This window comes from Lissotriton helveticus, chromosome 1_1, assembly GCF_964261635.1.
Source record: "Lissotriton helveticus chromosome 1_1, aLisHel1.1, whole genome shotgun sequence".
Classification (NCBI taxonomy): Eukaryota; Metazoa; Chordata; class Amphibia; order Caudata; family Salamandridae; genus Lissotriton; species Lissotriton helveticus.
Genome location: NC_136057.1, coordinates 316,970,773 through 316,996,297, shown reverse-complemented (window position 1 = coordinate 316,996,297; position 25,525 = coordinate 316,970,773). Strand labels below are relative to the sequence as shown.

Here is a 25,525-nt window from a genome sequence, read left to right as displayed (position 1 = left end):
GTTACCCCGATGGTGGTGTTTCCGTGAGGGGTCATTTGCTTCTCGCAAATTTTTCCTCTATGAAGAGGTATGTCTAATGTTTGTGGTGGACTTGTGTGACCAATTCTGGGTTGGATCACTTTGAGTGGGTGTTCTGTGGTGTTGCCAGAGAGAACAGGTGTTTTATTGTGAGCGGAGCACAGTGCATTACCTCCTTATAATGTGTATAAGAGTGTAGTGGGGAGTAGGATTTTTTTTTTTTTAAAAACCCTGGTTGTCACTGCTACATATGCACGCTATTGGACTGGGTCTTTATTTGAAGTATAGATTGTGAGTGGAGGGCGACCCTTTCCGTATTCCCTCTTAGCTCCTTAGTGGTTGTGAGTGTTTCTTACTAGGCCTATTCTGGTCACGTGACACCTCAGTTGTGGTCAAGATGGCCCTGAGCGACACCAACTATTTTATTTATTTATTTGCCTTTTCCATGCCTACTGTATTGATTACATCAGGCCTGATGGGTTACCAAGTTATGTTTTGCTGTGTACGTTGTAGTAAAAAAATATTGTATGCATGGGTATACAATTGCTAAACATTTGTGATGATCATCATCTTGATGATGATGACTTGTATTGCATTGACTAGATTGTCTAAAGCTCACTGACTTACTGTGTTTTTGGTTTTTGTTGTTGCCTGCAAGTGTACAAATGTCACACACAATACTGAGATGAAAAGCAGTCTGCAGCGTATCTGACAGTGTCACCAGAGTCCTTTGCAGAGTCCTTCTAATCAAGATGATTGCTAGCCTTTACAAGAACTAAACAAGTTGGTCCCAGCAAAGGAGGTCCCTGCCAAGAAAGTAACAAGTGAAGAGAAGAAGTATTAAGTCCTCATCTATTTTCTGAAAACAGGACTTACCTGCTGTACCCTGCTCTGTACAAGAAGAAGCTGGTAAGAGGATTACCCCTGTATCAATACTACTGCCATCAAAACCATAGGCAACGTCTCACGGCTGCAATGACTGCAGTCATGGACAAAAGTGGTTCGGAGAAATATTTAAGTGACAAACAAATCTTCACAGTAAAGTCAACAACAGGAACCATGGTCTGTAACACCTCATGTCCTACAAGTAGATGCAGAGCAAGAATTTGGGCTTGCAGCAGAGCAGGATGTTATTGTGACTACTATTTCATTGGATACATCCATTACATACTCTCTGCCAAGGAAAAGAAAGACCATTCCCCCATGTTTTCCAAGCATTCCTTCTAATAATCTTGACATGGATTGGAACGTCAGCTCAATTTGTAATTTGGTGGTCATAGGTTTTTGCCCCCTTTGGTTCTCTTTGATTGTCCTGAAAGCAGAAAAGATAAAGAAAACACATATTTGTAGTACTTTCTACAAAATATACTACCTGACTAACCATTACTATTCCTCACTTTAACCTCCATCCTAAAATTAGTTACATGTCCTACACATTGTTGTCTAAAATAATACTGCTTTTCCACTCACTTAGGTTTAAATACTTGGTAATACCATTTTGTTGCTGTGTTCATCTTTATATCGGGCATTATGAATTGGTACATTCAGTTTAAAAGCGAATGCAGGCAGTTCCCAAACAATTCACCTCTCTAGTCTTTCAGCCATTTCCTCCTCCCGACCCACCCCTCTGCTCGAGAAATGAAATCAAGGTGCTGCGATTTCTCATTGTGAGTACCAGCCGTGGCTAGACTCTATATACCTCTATTACATTGGCAGGTCGCAGTGTAATAATTATCGAGCTTTGAGGGGCCCAGAAGTTTCAGTGCTCTGAGGTGCTTAAGGATAGACAATACTTTAAAGTCTCTGTTAAAGTAGTTGAGTAGGTGGCTCCATTGTCCAGTGTTTAGTGAGAGTGTGTGCCTCTCCCTGGGGCTCTTTCGAAAGTTTCTCCATGCTTAAAAGCAACCACAGTCTTTCAATACATTTATGGTTGGATGACTGCGTTTGTTGGACTGAGAGGCTGAGTATAGTTTGTTAGGATGCAAGGAGGAGGTGGAATACCAGTTTGCCTAGAGTGCCATACAGTGGGTAGATATTAACCATGGGCAATGAACTCTGCTCTGCTCCGCTAACAGAAGTTGCGGAGATTGGGTTACTACGCATTTCATTGAAAACAAGGAATTCATGCAAGAATTCCTACTCCGCTACACAATGGAGTTACCTACTGTACCCACAACCCTTCTGTAAATCAACTTTACATGCAAAAACAAAAAAATTATATAACAAATTCATAAAAGTTAACTTAGAAAAACATCAGGCAATGTGAGAGGTGATGATTTTGGGGTCACCCCTTACCTGGGGGTGGACAAGCAGATGCATTGAACACAAAGAGCATATCATGCTGAATGATTCGGTGGGTGTCCCATCCTCCTAGGACCACCCCAAGCAAAGTTATGTGCAAACATACAATGCCAACCAAAGGCCCAGCAATGCATTATGGGGCAAAATTCTAGAGTTTAGTGAATATTATAGCATTAGCTCTCAGCTGAGCCGAGAGCCTGTCCCTTGAGGAGTGTTTTGATATTGGATCGCCATGACGTGCCCGCGCTTTCTGTATTTTTCGGCGTAGATGTATCACCGTAGCAGCATGGATGGTCCCAAGCTACGGTGATACATCTACGCCGAAAAATACAGAATTGCGATGACTTTACACAGACACTGTCAGGGAAAGGAAGAGATTGAACTTCCTGGACTATTTGTGGTTAAAACTCCCAATACCGGAAGCGTGGAAACTTATTTGGGGAAGAATATACCAAATAAAAGACCAATATAAGAATATCCAAGTGGGCAGGACTAAAAGGAAACTATTTGTGAAAAGGAAGGACTTAACCCCACGTTACCGGAAAAAGACCGTTGTGCCCTGAAGAAACTCCCTGGAAGGGAGTGAAACGAGTTGGCTGACCTTGTTGTATAATAATTGGTGATCTGTATTTTAAGAATGGACAAAAATAAATAAAGAACTTTTCTACATATTTGAACGAAACTGCTTTTGGACTTCTATTTGGTGCGCCCCCATAAACTTTGAACAAAATACATTAAAAAAGTGCAGCGTGGAGCGAAATATGGAATATCGACTGCAAATCGTAGCCAAGAATAGAGCATCATGTTCCACGGGGGACAGAAGTGCATCTTCTAAGACCTTGACATATGAGCACATATGATCCGAGCAAATATCAAAATGCATGGACTTCACAAGAACCGTGCGTTCAGACAAACCCTTGCAAATAGTTGTAGAGTGTTCACAATGCTTAACACACTGCCTCTGAGATAAGCCTGTCTGTTTGTGCCAAGCTACCAAGGGGGTGAGCAGGGGTTATTAAGGAGTGTAATCCCCTTATCCTGACTTAGAAGTAATGGTCCCTATTTGGACAAAGGTGAATACCATTGCCAACTAGAGACCCCCAGATCTAACACCAATCAAGACAAAATTCCTATAAATTACCAAGACCAGCAAACAAGATACAGTACAATCTTGGTTCAATGACATAACCCTTCAGGGCTTTGAATCCCAACTTCACCAAACGCCAAATTATTTGTATTCGCTACTGACACCAACCTCTCCCTTAAGGAGCTTACTTACTTACTTATGTTTGCCAGCTACCCTTTGTGGGGTATAGGCCATCAACTAGGACTCTAATCCTGTCCTGGGCTTTTCTTTCTATCTGACTTTAGGTGTCACCCATCACCTTGCAGTCAGACTGAAGGCCTCTACACCCGGTGTTTCTTGGTCTTCCTAATTTCGTTTTCACTTGAGGGTTCCAAGTTAGGGAGTGGTGTTTGATGCAGGCTTGTGGAGAGTGTGACCTAACCAGCCCCAGTATCTTTTCCTGATTTCTACATGAGCAGGGAGTTGAGAAGTCTGCTGCCATAGGTTGCTATTGCTGATGGTGCCTGGCCAGCGGATTTAGAGGATTTTCCTCAGACAGGTGTTGATGAAGGTCTGGACTTTATTGGTGGTGGTCCCTATTGTTCTCCAAGTTTCTCTCCATAGAAAAGGACCGGTTTATGTTGGTGTTGAAAAGCCTGATCTGGGTTTGCAGCATTGTCCTTGGAACTCCAGATCTTCTTTAGCTGAATGAAGGCAGCCCATGCTTTGCCCATTCTTGCCTTGACGTCACCCGCCCTGCCTGTCTATGGCACTGTCCAGGTAGATGATGGCCTTAACCTCTTCCTGTGCATTGCCTGTGAGTGACTGCAGTTTTGCTGGCCATGCTAGCCTACAGGATCTATGCTTTTGCCCTGTGGATGTTGAGGCCGAGTTGCGCTGATATAACTGCCACATTGTTGGTCTTCTCTTGCATCTAAAGATGGGTATGGGAGTGTAGAGCCAGGTCATCAACAAAGTCTAAGTTAATGAGCTGCTTCTAAGGTATCCACTGGATCACATTTCGTCCCCTTGCCATGAATGTCTTCATGATCCAGTCTATAGCCAGCAGGAGGAGAAAAGAAGAGAGCAAACAATCCCTGGGGGACTCTGGTCCTCACTTGAAAGGCTTCTGTGATTTGTCCTCCATGAACTACCCTGCAGGTGTTTCCCTCATAAAAGTTGCTAATGATTCTTATGTGTTTATCTGTCCTACTGAAGTGTTGGAGGAGTTTGCAAAGGTTCTTTCTGTCCACGTTGTTGAATGCCTTCTCATAGTCGAGGGAATTGACATAGAGGGGGGACCTCCATTCCATCAACTGCTCAATGAGAATCCTTTGCCAAGGTTTGGTAGAAGAGTTATCCCTCTGTAGTTTGTGCAGTTACTCAGGTCACCTTTTTCTGGGATTGTTAGAAATGTGATCTCTAATTGGCAGTGATTTTGCACCCTGTCCAAGTTGGAACACTCACTCAAATAAGTTACACCCTCAGAATAACGTGTGCTCACCCCCTTGATAGCTTGGCAAGAGTAGTCAGGCTTATCTCAGGGGCAATGAGTAATGTTCCTGTACACACACACACACAGTACCACAGTTAAAACACTACAAATGGACTCCAGACCAGTTGCAAAATATAATCAATATTTATCTGATTAAAATAAGACCAGAATAGCAAATATCCAACATATACAACTCAAGATATGAATTTTCAAACTTAAATAAAGTTATAGGTCTTATAAAATCAATGGTTGCGCTTGACCGGGACAAAGTACATTAAATGTGTTAAAAATCAAAGGCGATGTGTGACGCAAGGGAGGTATGGTATTGGAAATGTCATAGATGCATCAGATCCTTACTGCTGTGCAGGTCGCTGGCATTGTGATGCTCAGGGCAGTGTGTTGCAAAGAGGAGGTGATGAGTTGCTGTAATCAGTGATGTGTAGGTTCCTTAGGATGGTGCAGAATCGTTGAGGTGTCCATGTCCAGGGGACGATGTATAGCGCAGTGGAGGTGATGCGTCATTTACAGGCATGATACCTAAGTTCCTTACTGTGGTACGATGTGGATGATGAAAGCGGCGCTCAGGGACAATGCGTTAATGGTGTGTCGAAAGTCATGTCACGCTGCATCGATTCTACAGAATTGTGGCCAGTACTGCATCGAAATCGGAGCAGTGCGATCACGGACTCCAGTGAAACAGTGCTCAGGACTCATGCAGTTATGGTTCTTCAGAGGTCCTGCATCAAAAGGTCGGGCTTGTGTTGAAAGTCGTTTCGTCGAGCTGGTGCATGCAGCGGCGATGCAACAAGTGTTGCAATGATACGCCGATTCCGAATTATGCTTGGAGTGAATGAGTTGCTTTTCTTCTTGTTGCACCAGAACTCACTTGCAAGGACCCAGAACTGGAATTGGCACCACTTGGAAGAGCAGGGCTCTCAACAGAGGAGTCCCGGTGTTGGCACATGAAGTCTTTGATGGCCCCGAGACTGCCAACAGAAGGCAAGCTCAACTCAAATCCTTGGAGAAACATGGAAAGCAGGATGTAGAAAACAAAGTCCAGTCCTTTCACTCTCAGGACAGAAGCAGCAAGCAGCAGTCCAGTACAGCAAAGCAAAGAGCAAAATGGCAGTCCCTCCTGACAGAAACACAGCATTCTTCTTGGCAGAATGTCCTCAGTCCAGAAGTGTTCTGAGTATAGGCTGTCAGAGGTCCAGTACTTATACCCAATGTAGCCTTTGAAGCATGCAAACTTCAAAGAAAGGTATTTGTAGTGCACACAACCCTGTTCTTCCTTGCCCTGGCTCCAGACACACTATAGGGGGTGGTGACTTCTTTGTGTAGGGACAGGCACAGTCCTATTCAGGTGTCAGTGTCAACTCCTACATCCACTTTAGCTCAGGAAGGCCCACCTGCTGGATGATGGGCCATCAGGATATGCAAGGCATACCTTAGCTTCCTTCGTGTGACTGTCTTGTGTGAATGCACAAGAGGCCAACTGTCATCTTGACCCAGATGTGTATTCAGAGGCAGTCAGAGGCATAGAATGGGTAACATGAGAAAATGCCAACTTTCTAAAAGTGGCATTTTCAAAAACAACTACATTAAAAGATGCATTTTTAGATTGTGAGTCCAGAGACTCCAAACTCCAATTTTATATCAGCTTTCAATTGAAAGATACTCTGGTGATATGTTATTAGGCATCTCTAACTACATTAGCAGTGTTTCACTACCAGGACATGTAAAACACAACAGTAGATATCCTACTTTTTAAATACACTGCAACTTGCCCATGTGGCTACCTTGGGCCTATCTTATGGGTGCCTTACAATTTATATCCTTCCAAACATGGGGCAGAACATGTCTACTAATATTTCCATGTCTTCCTTCAGTGCCTCTGTTGGGATATTGGGAGGTCCTTCTGCCTTCCCATTTCTCAGATGTTTGATCGCTTGCCGTATTTCTTCCTTTGTTGGTCTGCTGCAGTAGATTGCCAAGTTCTTGTCAGTTAGCTGTATGCCTGGTGGAGACTGCAGCACAGACTAGTTCAGCAGTTCTTCAAAGTGCTCAATCCATCTTCGTTGCTGGCCTTCATCACCCAAATTTTTTTCCCCAGCTTTGTCTTTAACAGGTCTTCTGGCTTGATGTATCTGCAGGTGAGTTTCCTTGTTATGTCGTAGAGTTTTTTCAAGATTCCATGGCTTGCTGATTCCTGGGCTTCTGTGGCAAGACCATCAATGAATCTTCACTTGTCTGCTATTAAGCTTCTCTTTGCTTCCTTGTTAGTTTTGATGTATTTTCCTAGAGCTTTCACTTTTTCTGAACTTGTTCAGCTGGTGTTGACTGCAGCTTTCTTTAGCTTTCTCTCTTGGATGTTGTGGAGAGTCTCAGCAGAGATACATTCTTTATGCTGGTGTTTCTTTGGACCCAGTACTTCCTGGCTGGTTACGGTCACTTTTTGTTTGATCTTCTCCCACTGACTTTCTACTGTGCCTCAGTCATCTTCCACTTCTTTCATGACTTGAAACTTGTTACTGGGGTAACTTAGTAATCACTCAGTTTTTGTGAATCTTTGAGGAGGGTGGCTTTATATATCTGGTGTTGGTTCATCAGTTCCATCCATGTTTTGTTCGGCTTTAGCCTCAGCCTGGCCAGGACAAGGTGATGGTCTGAACCCATTTCCGCTCCTTCATCACTTCCACATCCTGCTGGGACCTCCTGAATTTCTTGGCAATGCAGACATGGTTGATCTGATTCTCTGTTGAATGGTCTGGTGACACAAACTTTGCCTTGTGTATTCTTTTCTGTGGGAGTACACTACGGCTTATCACCAGACTGATCAATGCACAGAGATCGGCAGGTTTTTCACCATTCTCCTTCCTGTCGCCAAAGCCATGGTTGCCCATGACTACTTTGTACCCTGTGTTGTCACTTCCAATCTTGGTATTGATGTCCTCCATCCGTATGGTGATGTCTCTCTTAAGGCATTTCTCCAGGATGGACTGAAGTCTGTTGTAAAACTGTTCTTTTTCCTCTTCTTTGCTGGCATTTGTAGGTGCATAGCACTGAATAACAGTCATGTAGATCCACTACTTCTTGTGCAGGAAGGTCGCTGTGATGATTCTGGGACTGTGGGGTTCCTATCCAATCAGAGCTTTGTTGGCTTCTGGCATTAGCATCTTCCTGAGTAAGTGGGGTGTTCTCTTCCTCATTTCCAGAATACAACAGCATTCCTCCTGTAGCCTGTATTTTCTGTCCAGGCTGTGTCCATCTGATCTCGCTGATGCGAAGCAGGGCAAGGTTGTATTTTTTCATCTCTGCTGCCAATTGGGCTGTCTTCCCTGTATTGTACAAGGTCCTCATGTTCCGTGTCCTGACGGTAAGAATCTTGGTTCAAAGCAGGTCGGTCGGCTTTGTGGCTTCAAGGAATCTCTGGCTTTCACCACAAGACATCATAGTTCTCCGTGAAGGAGATTCCTCTCTCCCCAAGGCCGGGATGTCTTTTGGCTTACGTTTCAGTAGCTATGATTTATTTACATGGTGGTGTAGCTAGCCCAATGCATAACTCTCCTCATTTGGCAGCTGGGCTTCGAACTAGCTATGGTGGAGTTCCCTCAGGAACACATTCCCAAAAAACAAAAGATGGCTTGGCACCAGCTCTCTCTTCTCAATAAAGTTGAACCGTTTCTTCAGAAAAGTGACTTCAGAACTGCTGTTCAAACTCTTTTACTCTTACATCTGTTTGCTGGAAATACCCTACTCCATGGCCTCCTAAACTCCACACTGACACCCCATAAGGCCATATTACATGCCGCAGCACTTCTCATCCAGGATCAGATGAAATATGATCACATACACTACAGCCTGCCAGCCTGCACCTTCTTAAAAAAAAGCATCATTTAGAAAGCCATCACATCAAGCACTCCCACTTACTTGAAGAAAACCTCACCATCCCTAGAGGTTCTTGGCACACCTGCATCCAGAACACATTCAAACTGTAGAACAAGAAGTATTAAAAAGAAAAAAAACAATACAACATATATTTTCCTTATATGCACTAAAGGTAGGTGTAGCTTACTCAATTTGCTGTAGCTAATTAAGTGAAATTACAGCAAAGTTTGGTGAGATTTGGGGGGCTTACGCTAGGAGATTACCACGGCATTTAGCACTATGGGGCTTATTTACAAGCCTCTTGCACAGCTGATGCGTCACTTTGTTTGACGCACCAGCTGTAAATTATGCTGTTCCATATTTACAACACCACGCACAGACACCCTGCATGGCTTTCCATGACCTTGTAAATACAGCAAGCAACAAAGATTGGTATGCAGTTCCTAAAAGGGATAGGAGTATAGTGACTAATGTAAGAACAAGACTGATGTTCAATAACCAAAAAGGAGGAAGGGGAATTCCTCCTTTCCGATAGAATGCCCTCAGACACCCAGCCCGCTAGGTGTCATGTTTTATAATTGGGCGTGCTCCTCATCAGGACGGCGGTGCAATTCTCGACGGGCACCCTCAGTGGGGGCCCTTTGGTGGAGAACTTTTATCCTTGCCTTTTGGTGAGTGTGTGTGTGGGGCCCTGGGGTGTAGAAGTGTAGTGTGTGTATAGATAGTGGGTTAAAACAAGGGTCAGTGGTCAGGGCCACTTCTTTAATATTCCTGCCTCCTACCCTGGTTAACGTCCGGTACCGGCAACACGGGTAGGTCCTCCACCGACTGAGCGCGAGATTCTGAAACGACACATTACTTCAACATGCTCTTTTGCTGCCGTAGACCGATGAGGCCATTAGCGTTACTCTTTTAGATTGATTTCAGCACTGAGGGACGCTCACTGCCAATGGTGCTCCAGAACTGGTAATACATAGGTCAACGCACCTTAGAACCAGTAACCAGTGTTGTTAGTTAAAACTTTTATCTTTTGGTCCTGAAGAATTGCCGCTTGATCCCACTCCTTGGGACTAAAAGGCAAGAAACATGTTGACCACATAAGTGCAACTACCAACCACATCACTGTGGTTAGTTGCCATCACCTCTTTAACCAGGGTAGGAGGCAGGAATATTAACCCCTTCCACGCTGATGACGAGCTGGGCTCGTCATGAGGTAGCCTCCTGCTACGCTGATGACGAGCCCAGCTCGTCACGTAACATGCGCTTTCGCAAAACTCCGCGTGCGGGCGGAATTCCGCCCGCACGCATGCGGTTAAAGAAGTGGCCCTGACCACCGTCCCCTGTTTTAACCCATCTGTACAGACACTACACTTCAACACCCTAGGGCCCCACACACGCACTCACCAAACGGCAAGGATAAAAGATCTCCGCCAAACAGCCCCCACTGAGGGTGCCCGTCGGGAATTGCACCGCCGTCGCGACAAGGAGCACGCCCAATGATGAAGCATGACACCTAGCGGGCTGGGTGTGTGAGGGCATTCTATCCAAAAGGAGGAATTCCCCTTCCTCCTTTTTGGTTATTGAACATCAGTCTTGTTCTCACATTAGTCACTATACCCCTATCTCTTTTAGGAACTGCATACCAATCTTTGTTGCTTTCAGTACTTAGGCACGTATGCTGGACCTTTGTTAAACTAGCCCACCCGTGTCTCTTCCTTTGTTTTCACACACTTGTAAATACAGCCCCTTTCAGGCATCACTTTGCATGAAAGGGGCATGCCATGGATGTTGCTGTGGGTATTCCCATACAACACCCATGGATTCTGCGCATTCACAGATTTGCAACATTTAGTAAACCTGGGACTGATTAAGTCTGCTACACCTCCCCAGGGGAGGCGTAGGGCGACGCAACAGGGAGAAATACTTTTATTTCTCCTCTTTTGTTCCTCCTTTTATTTTTTCATTCTGCAGCACCCGCCCCTGCAGGAATTCCGTGCCTGCGTGGCCGTTCTAATGAGCGGGCGGGGCCGTGACGGAACCACTCCGTCACAGGCACAGCACGGCCCCCTTTCCCCCAGCGCAGCGGCGGAATTACCGCCGCGGCCAAGGGGTTAATTAACTGCCAGACACTCCCAGCCCCCTCACCTCACTGCTGCCCGTTCCTGCTTTCTCACTTTGAGGTGGGTTTTCTGTGTTTCTCCTTCCCTGTCTTTAGACTTTGTGTTTTTCACTCTCTTGCTCTCTATAAATGTCTGATGCAGAAAAATAAGTTCTAGGACACAAAAATGAGTGTCTGTGGCACCCACCAGCAGCCACCGGTTTAAATTTAGCACAAGCCTTTGAAGATTATTGACAGTGTCTATATGACTTGATGTCAAAACCACTTATATTTAGCAAAAACGGTGAGCGTCTAAAGTTGTAAAGGTAGCATCTGTAAGGATGACACGAGACTACAAAAATCACATGGACATCTACCAAATGACTAAAACTGCGGTATTTCGGCAGTAAAAAAACGAAAATATGTATTCTGCTGTAGAACTATGTCACTGAAGAAGAGAGGGTAGAGCTGCTTTAGTAAATAAACAGCTTCAAAGCAAGCGTAGGATAACATAACATAAAAGTTGACTATAAAAATAAAAGAGGCAACATGTAAAATACACAATTCGTGTGAGTGGGGGATGTGAGGGGAGTGCATTGGGTGAAAAGGGGGAGAGAAATCCCTGGCGATTTACCCCCATAAAAATGGCATTTTATCAGTCGACCTATAAACATCATGCCCATTCAGTGTCATTCTGTGGGTAACTTGGGGTGAGTTCATTAACAGGCATTGCTCTGTCTGCTAATGTGGCCTGTGCACAGCTGTCATGCAATTGGATGTCTTGAATATGACTGTCATCCAGTCCTGAGGCTTCAGCTCTGGGCCTACAGTTCCCAGAACAGTTAATGCTGTTGAATTAATAACCACAACTGACTTTAAGTTTCAAGAGGCCAATGGACAACTGTGGCTTATCCAATTCCGGGTGGGGTGCATCCCGAGGGACGCCATACTAGTTATTCAATAAATATATCATATATTTTCTGTGAGACTACACCATAAGCTAACTAGGTCAGATATGCTTTTTATATATCTGCCTCCCTCAGGAATTTTCCACTTACGGTGACCAAGGTATGGTCTTAGCCTTTGACCCCACTACGTACTTGCGACGTCCTTGATAGGACAGAAGAGATGGCGCTGAAGGCAAAATGGCTGAAGGATGCTCATAGCTGTCAACTGATGGAACTCGGTTCTACTCCAGATGGAAAAGAAGAATAGACTCGTGCTGTTTCGAGTGGGGGAGGGGAGGCTATAAACAGAATGTTGCTTCTCCACGTATCTCGCATATTCCATCAGAAGATGCTGCTCGGGGAAGCTGCCATGTCTGATCGCAGGAAGTAGGTCATTCTGTCATACTCTGCCATGCAACCGGGAGTTTCTTCTCAAAGACCAATTATACATTACTACCTGCTTCAGTGAACGGTTTAAAGGGATGGATGATAGCGGATGAGGACGTGGAGAGGGTAGGAGGAAAGGAGAGCCGGAGGGAGGGAAGTAGGGAGGGAGAAATGAGCGCTGGAGCGAGGTAAGGAAGAGGTCGAAGGTATGAAAGAAGGTAGAAGGGAAGGCAGGTGGAGACCTGGCAGGAACATTAAAAAGATAGAAGGTTGAAAGAGAGGAAAAACAGAAGTTGGGAAGGAAAGCATGACGAGATAAAAGTTAGGAAAGAATCATGCTTACAGTTTACTACCTAATTTCAGATGTTTTTTTTTCTTTCTTCTTTCTCCTTCTCCTTCTCCTTCTCTCCTCTCATTTTATTTTACTGTATTAATGCTCGATCTTATGTAGCATTTCTCTGATCTATTGTGCTTATTTTGTCTGAAATTACTTTAATAAAACTCTTTTGAACTTAAAAAGTTAGGAAAGAACAAATGAAGAAGCGAGGGAGTGAAGAAAAGAAGAAAGTAGGCAAGCTAAGGATGGAAGAAACGGATGTAGTGGAAGACAGGGAGAAAGGGGAAAAGGAATGAGGAAGGAAGGAATTAAATAGAAAAGAAGGAAGGAAAGCGGGTGAAAGGATGAAACGATTAAGTAAAAGAGGGAGGAATGAACGAGTGCGGGAAGGAAAAAGTATAGACTGAGGGAGAAAGCAACCACAAAAGTGTCTAATGGAGGGAGATAGGTAGAGGGAGTAAGGAAAGAACAAAGGAAGGAGGACCAAACTATAAAAGAAAAAAAATAAGGATGATTGGAAAGAAGTGAAAATATTAAAGAAGTGTATAAGGGAGGGAGGCTGGAAGAAAGAGGGAAGGGAAGAAGCAAGTAGGGAGGAAAAAAGCAGGGTGGAGGAAGAAAGCAATGAAATAAGAGAGCAGGTAAGGAAGTATGGGAACGAAGGAAGGAAGGAAGAAGGAAGGTCGAAGAGAGGAAAATAATGAAGATAAACCTGACAGCACAAAGATGGAGCTTAAAGGAACAGAACGATCGAGACGCAGAAAGACATGGGTACATAATATTGTGATGTATTCCTATAGGTTCTGTATCGATCCCCCTATTCCTGACCCTATTCTGGTTAACAAGTTAACTAGCAGCCATCCCATGAGGCAGAAAACCCCCATGATGCAGGAACCGTTATCTGATAAAGCCACACTACGGCACAGGAACGTGTTATCTGATTAGGTCATAACGCTTGCCATCTAATTAGACAAGCGATATTCCTCCAGCCCCTGATAAGGCATACGGAGTTCTCAAAACAAATCAAACCTATGACAGACCTGGGAAAAACCCTGCGGCCATTGTTTTGATTTCACCGAGAACTTCAGCAAAAGAATGTGCTAACGACCAGGTCGTATGACATCCTTATTGACGTATCTATGTCCATCCTTACGTCAATCTCGGCACCTTAAAGGTATAAATATTACCGATATTGCCCTATGCAAACACACGCGGTGGTGACGAGATCGGAGCAGCCAGACTTGCCGAAGCCCAGAGCAGAGCAGACCCCGCTGGCGCAGCCCCGCCTTCCTGACGCGCTGAGAACGAGACGCTGCTTTCTCCTGCCGAGAAATCCAGCTCCGGCGCTTCCGGGTAGCCCTCGCAGGCAGCCTGGAATATCGAGACCAGAGACGAGAGATACCATCCCTCATTCATCCTAGATTCCAGGTACAGAACTGAATAACCCCTTGCAGAGAATTCTTTAGTCAGTCACTTGGCAAAACAAACTTAACTTAAACTGTAACTTTCTATTCCCGCCCACGTATTAGGCTTAGGTCAGGTACACGGGGTAGGCGTAGTTAGAAACACCAGTTGAGTACGATTAGTCAAATGTAAATGTGTATGTATTCATTTTTATTCATTTTAAACCTTCATATGGCTTAGAAACCATATCAATGTTTTTACAGTATTATTTTATACTTCTGCTTTTATTGTATGCACTTTACTTAACCATAAGTATTGCAATAATATCGATCCATTTCTCTTGTATGAGAAAAGAGACTGATCAATAAATAACATCTTTTATTGAACACGCCCGTCTCTTCCTTTTCTCTACAATCTGGTGAGACTAAGAATGCACGTACTGACTGAGTAAAATAAGTCGTCTTTTGTTTTCACACGACTCTAGAGATACACTCTTGATTAGGGGAGAGCAAAGTTGTCATGTTCTATGGTTGTCAGAAACTAAATCCCTTCTTGTCTATCCAGGGAGGTTCAACTCCTCCTTGCCTATTCGAGAAAGTTTCTAGTGAACTCTGAGCTAGCTGGCAAACCCAAAACTTTAAGTCTAATATCGACAGTAGTAGACCTAGTTAACGTCTGGTCTAGGCCTATACTATTGAAGGTATTATTCCAATGCGCAGAGCCTATTGGGATAATAGGAACTACACTACATGGCGCCCAACGCATTTGGAAGGGCGATAAAACTAACGTAAGACATTTAGAGTAACTCAGTCGTGCTTTTTCACTCAGACCCCTTTTTCCCATAATACTCCAAAGACGTCTGGAGTGGGTAAAAGGTAATATCCGCCAGACCTCGCAGGAGGAAACTCCTATGTATGGTTCTTGGTTTAGTCAACGTTGAAGGATACACTGTTCCAAAATATTGTGCATCTAATCTTTGTTTCCATAAGAAACCTGATCTGCAAACAAACTAAATAACGTTCCTGTCGGTAAAATGGGAGACAGTGATGACGAAAGAGAGACAGTTAGGATAGCAACTGAACTCGCAGCTGCTGATAATGCACTGCAAGACACAGACCCGGATATAATACTCATCCCGGTCATCAAGAGGAAATCTATAACTTTAAAACTTATAGAAAATGGACTGACACCTAGAGGTGGCACAGTCATATTCGTGATTGAGGCACACGAATATCGGCAGACAGAGGTATATTATTCATGGATACACTTTCCAGCAGCAAATGCTGTAACAAAGTACTTGCACTATTACAAAACAGAGGACCCTCCTAATGAGTACACTCCTTTCGAGGAGGTGGAAGTACCACTTAAATTTCAAGAGCATCTGCTCTTATTTAATGGCGCCCTAAAACATAATAATCACATCACCAGGCTCGGTCCATTAGGTAGACCAGGAGCAACGTGGCCAGTCCTAGCCGGATACACACCACATCCAGACATCAATGGGATGTCTCAAGCAGAGCTTTTAACACAGCTAGAACAATTAATAAAATTACATAGACAATTAGTCCAATATGTGATGCGGACTTCAACAATTCAACCAGCAATTAAAATTCCACAGCTGACCCCTCACCAGGGGAACACAAATAAAATTACACCACAGAACATACAATCCTGCCTAGGTAAAGTACCAGCTAAACGGGAACAAATACCATTCTGGTTAGCACAAAAAATCACCCAAATAGAGGCGGTGTTTCCAGACACCACCCCGTTAGAAAAACACAGGATTCTGACTATCTGTCTTCCAATGGGAATCGCACCACATGTGGAGGACTGTGACACTTGGGGTACAGTCTTTGCTTCCATTTACACAAAAACGCACGGTGTTCCATCCATTTCGGTAATACCAGATGTGCTAAGACAAATTCAAGACGAATACGGTCCAGAACCCGCTTTAACTCTTGGTATGAAATTACTAAAAGACTTCAAGCAGGTCTCGGCTATATTATTAGCCAACATAAAGGGAGAAGCAGCAAACGTGGCGATCCGCCAGAGGTTAAAGGAGACAGATATAGCAGACCAACCAGCTGAAATTGCCAGAATTATAGAAAAATCCTATGAGGAACTAGGTAGAGATAGTTTAGGTGGAATACCAGTAAAACCACAACTGATTGAAAGTCCTGAAAAAATATTTTTTAATAATAATTCAACATCACAAAAAAAGAGCTGGGATGGAAACAAACAATCCAATCCTAAAGAAAAGAAATTCCAGTCCAGAGGAAGGTCTCCTCGGCGGAGAGAAAAATCTCCGAACCAAAGACACAGGTCACCCCAAAGTGACCCCTCTGGGAAAAGATATAACCTTAGAAATAGGGATAATATAAAGAAGCCTGATAGATATCAAGACATTGATACACGTCCCTCTCAATCTTTTCAGACTTCCTCGCAGAAATCTGAAAGAAGAGGACGATCAGAACAAAGAGAAGAGCACGCCAAGTCCAAAGACAAGGAACCTGCTCATCTAAAAAAGAAATTACAATTTCCAAAAAAGAAGGTAGCCAGTATCAAGGTAGTTAACAATGCCGAGAATACTGAGGACACAACTGAAAAACGGAGAATGGGCTCAGACAATGCTAGACAGCGCAGCAGAAGTGAGCATAGCTCGCAAAGTCCTTATGAATCATCTGGAGACAGTGGACACGAATGAATATCTTCAAGTGGAAACTGCAGACACCAGAGTTAGCAAACCTCACAAAATATATGAAATAACTTTACGTATAGAAGGGGATAAGACTAGAAAAATAAGGGGACTATTTTGGGATAATCTCTCCAAGGGCTATGACATCCTTGTAGCTGAAAAAGACTGGCCACCAGAGTTTGTCAGGGAGTGCCCTCATGGCGAAGAAATAATTATGCCTGCCTTCTCAAATCATATCCCAATTCATAAAAAATACACACTTGCCAGAAAGTGGGCAGTAGCTCAAGCTCCTGCTTTATATAAAAATCATGTAGGATGGGATGAGGACTCTCCTCCTCACAAAATCCAGTTAAAATCACAACCTACTGCACAAAGACAGTACCCAATTAAGCAAGAAGCTAAAAAACAGGTAAAAGAAATCCTAGATCAATTAGAATACCAGGGGGTGATTGAAACTTGCACCTCACAAATGAACAACCCTTTGTTTCCGGTCTCCAAACCAGACAATTCATATCGTCTAGTTTTGGATTACCGACACCTTAACTCATGTTGCAAAACTTTTGCAGTGCAAAACTCGCATAGTGCTGCACTAATGAATAACATAGTGCGCAAAAAATACAAAACAACATTAGACATCTCTAATGGATTCTTTTGTCAAAACATAGCACCAGAGAGCAGATATTTGTCTGCATTCTCAATAAATGGCACTCAAAAACAATTCTGTCGGTTAGCCCAGGGGTACAAGAATAGCCCAGGGGTATTCTCAGCGAGAGTAACAGAATTACTACAAACATATGATGACGAAGCATTATCTTGTGTCGACGACATATACTTAACAGATGATGACTTGGATACTCACTTGAAGAGAGTGAACACCATAATACTTGGGTTCGCAGCAGAGGGTTACAAATTCAACTTTAAAAAATCCAGAATTGCCCATCTAACAGTCCTGTTCTTAGGATACGAATTATCAAGTGAAGGCAAAAGCCTGGCTGACAATTTCCTAGAGAAATGTGCCGTATTCCAAGCACCTAGAACACTAAAAAACCTACAGTCAATTCTAGGCTTCCTAAATTTCGGAAGAACATACATCGCAAATTACGCAGAAAGGGTCAAACCCCTTTATGATCTAATAAAACCAGATTTTAAAAGAACCAATTGGACTCAAATACACACAGAAATTTTGAGATCCTTACAAACAGACATGTTAATTAAAACAAAATTAGAAACACGTGATAACACACGCAATCTTGTGATTCGAGTCATCCCAGGAAGATGCGGATTCACATACCTGACCTCTAATGAGGGAGAAAAGGTACCAATTGCATTCAAATCACACTTGTACACAGAAGCTGAAAAGAAATTCAGCATTAAAGAAAACATTGTTCATGCAGTTCAAACCGCAATAGCTAGAGAAAAAGATCAAGCGGACGGTAGACGTATCACAGTCAGAACAGCAGAATCAGCCTTTGAGGCACTAACAACACCTTGTAATTTACCAACAACAACATTGAATCCGGAATGGATACAATGGGTGAATTCAATTACAACGGACAAAGTATACTACTACTTTGATCCAGAACTAAAGGAATTGAAAAATCTAGAATATGAAAGAACATTCCCTCTGCCTATCGACATTCTGCCCTTACGACAATACGCTTGTGTAATCTATACAGACGGACATGCTCAACCCTCCGTTTGGGGAGATCAAGCATACAACCCCACATGTGAGATTACAAAAGAAGTGTGGCGCGGAGGTAAACTAAGACCTCTATTAACAAAAACACACTCAGTAGAAACTAATTCAGAACAACAGACTGAAATAATAGCATTGAAAATGGCGCTAGATAATGCGGATCGCGAATTCCCGACACTTATAGTGTCCGATTCATATTACTGCGTCAAATCATATCACAACGATTTGCAGACATGGATTCAAAACGGTTACAAAGATGACACAGATGCAACAATAAAGCAAAAACTGCTTTGGGAACAAATAGCTCTTTTACAAAAAGAACTACCAAAGACTCACGTGACACACTCACTGAGTCATCAGCGTGATGGCGTTCACGTTGCAGGGAATTCATTGGCTGAGACAGCCACAGCGGTAGCAACTAAATCGGCTTCCGTAGCTCGAAAAAAGCGTACAGTGAAGTATATTGACGGTGAAACAGTGCTGGTGGTGAAAACGTCATTAAAAGGCGACTGCTCGGCGCTACCGATCAACTATCCACTCAATTATACATACATAATCGATGCAAACTCCGTCCCTTTTGCTCGAATCCCTGGAGTGGGGGATAGAGTGATTCCAAACATGGACAGGAGAAACTTGTTAATAGCAGACGCACATATGGGCGAGGGTCTCAGACACCTCAAACTAAAAGATTCTCTGGAAGAATTACAATCAAGGTACTGGTGGCCAGGCATGAGCCTGCATCATACCATTTTTGTAAAGAACTGCCCAAACTGTAACAGAAATCGCAGTGGTGAGAGAAACGGTGTAATACCGTGTCGTTTCACTCCAGAAAAGATCAACAGTAAAAAGCAAAGCGTCCGATTAACATATACAGGCTAGTTTCCATTTATAATGTAGATCACCAGCACTCAGCTGACGTCTGGACTGTTATACAAAGATTTGCGAGTCTAAAATGGCATATACGCTAGAAGCATGCTACGTTTGACCATTGTTTTCACTCTAGCCCTCCAGCCTGAGGGGAAACATGGCCAAATGAGCATAGCACAGCGGGACTCTTCTCACTTCCTTCCTGAGGGATACGGGATGGTGTAAAGAAAAAACCAAGGCATAAAGCTATCTATAACAGAAAGGATATTAGGTTCGGGAACTGGGTGGGTCAAACATCTAATAAGTGTCCAACGTAGTCTAAATAACTTGCCAAGAAATTCTCTGAAGGGATTCAGTCCGTACGAATTATTATTTGGAACTAGGATGTTAGTCTTAGATCTCGACAGTCAGACTTCAGTGGTGAAGGAAAAATGCTTTGATATCAAAGATCGTTTGGCTGTTTTGCAGGACTTAAACGAAACAAGAAAATACCTGAGCAACATAAAGTTGAAACAGCAGCCAACAACCACTGAAGAACCACCACCTGTCCCAGCAAGACCTGTCTGGATTCCAAAAATCGGGGATCTAGTCAGAGAAAAGATCGCGGTAAAGAAGGAATTTGGGCCTTCTTACAGGAAAGCTGTTCCTCTCTTGTCTGTCAACGGGACAAGATCAGTTGTACTACCGCCGCTTGCTGGTAAAAAGGAGAACCAAGTTGTATCCATCGACCTGGTAAAACCACAACATGTGGCCGATAACAAATAGTAGGCCAAGTGGACTCCCGAGAAGTAGTAGAACACCAAGATTTGCTACTAACACAGAGGTTCAATCTAAGAGGCTAATCACATTCGAAACGCCTACAGAACTACAACAAGGACTATGCAACAATGCAATGGAACTTAGACCTCTGAAAACCCAAATAAAAACATTTAGCAGAGACACACCAATCTATAATGAAGTAACAAACGACTATGCAAGAAACAGTAATCCTGAAGCAATTGGAACAATTGACAGAACTGCATCCGGCTACTTCATAAACTTCGATGATTCCTCTGAAGGCTTCACTGAATCAAAAACACAGCCATCAACAAAAACCTTTAAAGATAAAGTTAAAGTACTTTTGAAACAACTGAAAGAAACATATCTAATTTCTCCATCGATTGAATTTCGGGTGGGTTTTGGTGCATTTATCCTCATACTTTGGCTCATCATGGTACTAACTTTGGGACGCTTCATTGAGGGAAAATATGCTAAAATGGACACAGCAAGTCAGAAAATCAACTTGATCCTCAAACCACACACATCTTCACACGTCGAGAAAAGAGAACTTTCTTCAGTCAACTTCACAGCCAATCCTATACCGGGTGGGGTAGCATGGGACAAAACTGACTACGAAATTTATGGTCCGGTTGAAATCCTGAAATATCCACACCAAATTAAGATCTCATTGAGTGACTTTGTAAAACCAAGCTCATTTGCTGATGATTGGGACTTTGAAAGTATAAATAATATGATGTCTGACTTAGTAATGTCTGCTAAATTTACCAAACATAATTATTTGCAGGGTTCGACAAATTATGATAGTATGTACTGTTATAACCACTATGGTAACCATTTTCTACATAGATCTGCACAACCTAGAAATGTTTTAAATTATAATCAATGGGAACATTGTGCAACCCCTCCAAAAGGAAGCTCAAGAACCGTTTATGACAAATATTCATACTTTTCAGGTTTTAACACAAGTAATGCCGAAACATTTTATTTCAAATTGTCAAATAAGACAGGGACAAAGACCATGATAACAAACACGAAATTGATATATTCAGACTCATTCTTTGAACAAATGAATACTTTTGGTTTTGATTATTGGGACAAAAATGTTGAAGTAAAAAGTGTTTGGGGTACAAAAGAATGGCAAGTATAGGGTATAGAGTCCTTGTTTAGAGCCTGCATGATCCCAGAACAAATTATATTTTTAAATGACACTGTTCAACAAACTACCTGTCTTGGCTTAGCCAAAATCAAAGACTTAAATAAACCGTCTATTCCAAAACCAACAATGAACAGCAATAGCTCCACAGATGAAGAGATAGACGTAAATTATGTATTAAACCAAAACAGAACACATCCTGATTGGAAACAGTGGTTGATCTGGCCCACAGATACTAATAACTGTCAAAACAGATTCCTGGACAAAACACAGGGGTTCAAAATGACCAGGCCAGACCCTAGATATTCCCAAAGACAACACCCAGGGATAATAACCACCTACAGTGTGGGCAAATTATGCCTTCAATGGCTACAGACTTCCACACTGGCAGAAATTAAGCAACACCTAACTTTACTTACTGATGGTGCTGACTTGCGTGATTTCATTATGGGACCGCGCAAACAGCGTCAGAAACGTTTCATAGCAGCCTCTGTATATGCAGCATACAACGAGGCCTGGAAGGTGACTCAAATTGAGACAGCAGAAAGAATACGGGAAATTGACCGTATTAATTTGGAAAAATCACTTTCTGTAGTGGACAATGGGTTAATGACTCTGTCCTCCAGAATTTTTTCTCTGGACAGCATTGTGTCTTCAGCAATCGACATAATATCGCAAGACTTACTGTTGTTACAACACGGTCAGTCTCAATTGCGTTCTATTGTACAGCTTGGCTGGACGTTACAAAACCTGCGTTCAGGCTATGTGCCTTGGCGTTTAATCAACACAACGTCACTATTCAATATCTTTAACCTTACTGATAAACAAATCAGTATGGCCCAGAAGGGTGCTGATTATACAATCCTGAGCATTGAGAAACTCGAGAGATTACCAGTGACAATGTCAGAACGACCTGTCAGTGAATGGATAATACATGGGATAATTAATATTCCAATATCAACCTTCAGGTTTCAATACTGCCAAAAATATATACAGGCTGGCATGTACGAAAAATTGGGAAAGGGGTACATTAAAACAACATGGAACTTGCCCTATTCACATGCATGTGTCAGTAATAAAGGCCAGAAAGTGTTTCTTAGTGGCAATAATTGTGCAATGTCACTGAGCGGTACACTTCTGTGTAATGGAATTAGTTTGCATGGAGCCTGTGAAGGGAACTCAAATAACCTTTCATGTCACCAGCTAGGCGCACCTGCAACAGAGATAGAACCATTCTTTCAAAGACTCTATAATGGGAGTTACATTCTAATTGTAGATCGCAGATGCTGTAGTCTTATGCCCGGGACTCCTTATCTCGTAACTACGACTGCGAAGGTCAAGTGCTGTGGACGCTTATTGTTCCCCAGCTCCCTTCCAGACAGGGAGGCAAGGGCATGGCCCAACTTGAAAATTACTTCTATTCGAATAGATACTTTAAGCAGAATGAAAACAGTGCTTCTTCAGACGCCGACCAGACTCACGTCATCAAAAGAAACGTATGATCTCCTAGTCGCAAGGACGACTGGAGAGATTCACTCCTTATTATCAACTAATTCCCCCATACATTTCGCAGAAATCCTGAATGAAATCTTAAATATTTCTGATACCAGTGGAGTCTCAAAAGTATTTAAGACAGTATTTTCGATGGCATTAACACGATTCAAAGCCATACTGGGTATTTTTCCAGATTTCGTCCATTCGATTTTTGGCGGACTTCCCCTCATTTTGGGACTAATTGCAGGAATCCTATTCTTAGTCCTTATATTTCGTTATGGCAAACCATGTCACAGACAAAACACCTGCGACAAGGGAAGAAACAATCCTAGCCATTGGATACAGGGACCGGATATCAAAAATCCTGGGACTATCCCGGCTTAGAGACCTGAACATGACTTGGTTTCTTTCATTTCGACCAATGTGGCATCGATGTGTTTTACCTGTATTAAGGTGCTTGCTATGCGGAGAAGAATGCGTGTTAGACACCTGTCTGACTCTACATTCAGATGCGCCAATGGATGCAGAAACATTGTTGAGTCCAATAAAGGCTCATACTTTGTGCTGCCCTCAACGGCTACCAATCCTGATGACGGCATTCGTGGAAGCTTCACCACTACGATTAAGGGGTAGTGAAGTTCAAGATGAAAGCAGCATTGATCAGGTACGACCTTCTGTCAGCAATACTAATCAAAACGTCAATGGAGACAATCATGCGCACGAATGCATGGTTATATCTTTTTCCGAGTTAGTGGAACTCTCCCAGGAAGCTGTTGACAACTTTTTCGAGAGTCTAAATGATATGATGTTCTCACCAGAGCAGAAATAGAGACTTTTGAGCAAGCTCGCACACAGCGTTCCCTGAATTTGGCCTTCAACTAGAATAGCAAAATACCATGAACAATTTTCCCTCCAGTTCACGGACAGCAATTTTTTTCAGCAGCCCCAAAATATTTTTACGAATTTTTCGGGACACTTATTTTCTGCTTAAAGTAAGAACTATTCTTAGAGAACTAAGATTTCTATTTTTAGATACTTTATAGACATTAGCTGCCCGCTGGTATGTTCATAATTATTTTATTCTGTGATGGAATGGTCTCGAAACTTTTTTCTGTATTAAGAGCCATTTCATGTGTAAATTCTCATATACAAATTAGTGATAATGTATAGATATGCGTGATTACTTTAGCATTATCGTACAGCTTGAGTGCATATATTACATGTGACTGTTTTTTCCGTATATATGATAATTTCAAAATGCATTTATGTATTTTGGGGTGGTAAGGTATACACGATACTCTACAGTATGTTTTACTATGCATAGATTCGTAAATATGTCCATAGTTAGCGTGGAGTGGGTGTGATGTATTCCTATAGGTTCTGTATCGATCCCCCTATTCCTGACCCTATTCTGGTTAACAAGTTAACTAGCAGCCATCCCATGAGGCAGAAAACCCCCATGATGCAGGAACCGTTATCTGATAAAGCCACACTACGGCACAGGAACGTGTTATCTGATTAGGTCATAACGCTTGCCAAGCGATATTCCTCCAGCCCCTGATAAGGCATACGAAGTTCTCAAAACAAATCAAACCTATGACAGACCTGGGAAAAACCCTGCGGCCATTGTTTTGATTTCACCGAGAACTTCAGCAAAAGAATGTGCTAACGACCAGGTCGTATGACATCCTTATTGACGTATCTATGTCCATCCTTACGTCAATCTCGGCACCTTAAAGGTATAAATATTACCGATATTGCCCTATGCAAACACACGCGGTGGTGACGAGATCGGAGCAGCCAGACTTGCCGAAGCCCAGAGCAGAGCAGACCCCGCTGGCGCAGCCCCGCCTTCCTGACACGCTGAGAACGAGACGCTGCTTTCTCCTGCCGAGAAATCCAGCTCCGGCGCTTCCGGGTAGCCCTCGCAGGCAGCCTGGAATATCGAGACCAGAGACGAGAGATACCATCCCTCATTCATCCTAGATTCCAGGTACAGAACTGAATAACCCCTTGCAGAGAATTCTTTAGTCAGTCACTTGGCAAAACAAACTTAACTTAAACTGTAACTTTCTATTCCCGCCCACGTATTAGGCTTAGGTCAGGTACACGGGGTAGGCGTAGTTAGAAACACCAGTTGAGTACGATTAGTCAAATGTAAATGTGTATGTATTCATTTTATTCATTTTAAACCTTCATATGGCTTAGAAACCATATCAATGTTTTTACAGTATTATTTTATACTTCTGCTTTTATTGTATGCACTTTACTTAACCATAAGTATTGCAATAATATCGATCCATTTCTCTTGTATGAGAAAAGAGACTGATCAATAAATAACATCTTTTATTGAACACGCCCGTCTCTTCCTTTTCTCTACAATCTGGTGAGACTAAGAATGCACGTACTGACTGAGTAAAATAAGTCGTCTTTTGTTTTCACACGACTCTAGAGATACACTCTTGATTAGGGGAGAGCAAAGTTGTCATGTTCTATGGTTGTCAGAAACTAAATCCCTTCTTGTCTATCCAGGGAGGTTCAACTCCTCCTTGCCTATTCGAGAAAGTTTCTAGTGAACTCTGAGCTAGCTGGCAAACCCAAAACTTTAAGTCTAATATCGACAGTAGTAGACCTAGTTAACGTCTGGTCTAGGCCTATACTATTGAAGGTATTATTCCAATGCGCAGAGCCTATTGGGATAATAGGAACTACACTACAATATAAATTGACCAAGACAAGAGGAATACGAAGGGAACGAGTGCACATGATTATGGAGAAAGAGAAAGGAAGAACGGAAGGATGGAGATATGGAAAGAAGAGAAGAGGAGAGGGGTTGTTGCAGAGACGGATAAATAAAGTGAATGGGACAAAGAAGTGAGCTGTGGAAACTTAACCAGTC

At 42.8% G+C, this 25,525-nt stretch overlaps 1 long non-coding RNA gene across 1 annotated transcript in view; it reads right to left on the bottom strand.

The window, feature by feature from the left end:
* Positions 1-255: 255 nt before the first annotated feature.
* Positions 256-25,525, bottom strand: part of LOC144769474 (uncharacterized) — a 78,067-nt gene continuing 52,797 nt past the window's right edge. The window contains exon 3 of the long non-coding RNA XR_013598704.1: positions 256-1,330. This is a non-coding gene — a long non-coding RNA (uncharacterized LOC144769474). The remainder of the gene's footprint in view (positions 1,331-25,525) is intronic.